General features: G+C 44.3%; 1 pseudogene across 1 annotated transcript in view; it reads left to right on the top strand.

Moving 5' to 3' along the window:
• The window catches only part of LOC116085220, a 3,543-nt pseudogene extending 2,744 nt beyond the window's left edge, over positions 1-799 (top strand). The window contains exon 2 of the transcript XR_004116451.1: positions 4-799. The product of XR_004116451.1 is annotated as a transcription factor E4F1 pseudogene (transcript). The remainder of the gene's footprint in view (positions 1-3) is intronic.
• The last annotated feature ends 1,465 nt before the right edge of the window (positions 800-2,264 follow it).

Below are 2,264 nucleotides of genomic sequence, written 5' to 3' on the forward strand. Positions count from 1 at the left end.
AAGTGCTACAAGTGTGGCCGTGGCTTTGCAGAGCATGGTACACTCAACCGGCACCTGCGCACTAAAGGGGGCTGCCTGCTGGAAGTGGAGGAGTTGCTGGTGTCTGAGGAAAGCCCCTCTGCGGCTGCCACTGTGCTTGCAGAAGACCCCCACGCCGTGCTGGTGGAGTTCTCATCTGTGGTAGCTGATACCCAAGAGTATATTATTGAGTCAACTGTCCGGGCTACTGCAGATGACACAGAGACCAGTGAAGCCACCGAGATCATTGAGGGTACCCAGACAGAGGTGGACAGTCACATCATGAAGGTGGTACAGCAGATCGTGCACCAGGCTGGTGCTGGGCACCAGATCATCGTGCAGAATGTCACCATGGACCAGGAGGCAGCCCCGGGCTCAGAGGCAGCTGCTGCGGACACGATCACCATTGCCACTCCTGAGAGTCTTACTGAGCAGGTGGCCATGACGCTGGCTTCAGCAATCAGTGAGGGTACTGTGCTCACAGCCCGGGCAGGTTCAAACAGTACTGAACAGGCCACTGTGACAATGGTGTCATCAGAGGACATAGAGATCCTTGAGCATGGAGGAGAGCTGGTCATTGCTTCACCAGAGGGCCAAATTGAGGTGCAGACAGTCATCGTATAGTTGGAGGGTCTCTGCTGTGGAAGAACAAGGACCTTGAGTATCTGCCAGTACCTGCCTGGTCAGCAGACATCCAAGTTCAGACAGGCAAAGGAGAGAGAGAGTGAAGAGTGAACATGCAGTTTTGGAGTTTTTTGTTCCTTTGTTTTCTGCTTTACAATAAAACATAAAAAACCTCCAAAAAAAAGAAAGAAAGAAAGAAAGAAAGAAAGAAAGAAAGAAAGAAAGAAAGAAAGAAAGAAAGAAAGAAAATTCAAAGCTCACCCCTAGTGACACACTTCCTCCTATAAGGCCACACCTCCTAATCTCTTTCAAATAATGCCACTCCCTGATGACTAAGCATTCACATACATGAGTCTATGGAGGCCATTCTTATATAAACTACTATACTAGAGTTATTTGGGAAGAGGAACCTCAGTTGAGAAAATGTTGCACCAAATTGGCCTGTGGGGAGCTTGGGGAGCATTTTATTTTATTTTATTTTATTTTATTTCAAGACATGTAGTCCTGACTGCCCTGGAAATTAGAGCAGGCTGGCCTCAAAGTCACAGAGTTCCTCCTGCCTCTATCTCCTGAGCACTGGGTTCAAAGGAATGTGCCACTATACTTGGCTTGAACTTTTGCAAGTTGCAGTGGACTTCACAACTCTTGGGCTTGTCTGAGTTATGCCTTAACTCAGGGCATAACAAAATCTGTCTGAACCATCTGCCATGTCCCTAAACAGCATCAAGAAATACTGCAGGGCAGGGTGGACATATCAAATATGGGCTGCTACTGGCAAATTGTAAATGATTATGAATTAAGGAACCTTCTAGTAGATCTAATACAGATAATTCCACTCCAAGGAAGTAGGGTTTCTTGTGCTAAAATCAATGGATGGGGGCAGGGAAGAACTACCCACAACTGAGTTTCCTTTCTAGCCCTGAGCCATTAGTTTTATTAAATTTATAGTTTGGGGCTAGAGTGATGGCTCAGTGATGAAGAGCCCTGACTGCTCCTCAAGAAGATGTAAGTTTATTCCAGCACTCACAACCACCTGAAACTCTAGCTCTAAGGGATCTGCCAACCTTTTCTGGTCTCCAAGAGTACCAGACATGTCCATGGTGCACAGACCTATATGCAAGAAAAACACCAATGCATATAGAATAAATTTTAAAATATTACTTATTTCATTGATTTATATGCTAATTTTATTAACTTTTTCAGTTTGTTCTGGGTTAAATTTGATCTCCTTTACCATGCCCCCTCTCTTAAGACAGGACCTCAGGTGACTTAGAACTCACTATGAGTTGAAATGAGCTTGAATTTCTAATCCTTGACTCGCTTCACAAGTGCTGAGATTATAGGAGCCTCACTCACTTTCCCACTTCCTTTCTTTTTTCCTAGCTCTAGGAAGAACAAAACTAGGCTTAGTCAAGAGCACTTAACTTGCTTGTGCTGAAATTTTAAGTGTGATCAAAAGGTATTTTTCATTTTGACATTTGCCAGAAAAATGAACTCTACAATTTGGGCTAAATTTCAAGTAAGCTTTATTAAATATTAACTACTAACCAAGAAATGGACTTTGGTCAGAACCATTGCCTGGAATCTCCAAGCTGGATCTCAAGCCACGTGTTGCTGGATAG

Source organism: Mastomys coucha, unplaced genomic scaffold (assembly GCF_008632895.1).
Source record: "Mastomys coucha isolate ucsf_1 unplaced genomic scaffold, UCSF_Mcou_1 pScaffold9, whole genome shotgun sequence".
Taxonomy (NCBI): domain Eukaryota; kingdom Metazoa; phylum Chordata; class Mammalia; order Rodentia; family Muridae; genus Mastomys; species Mastomys coucha.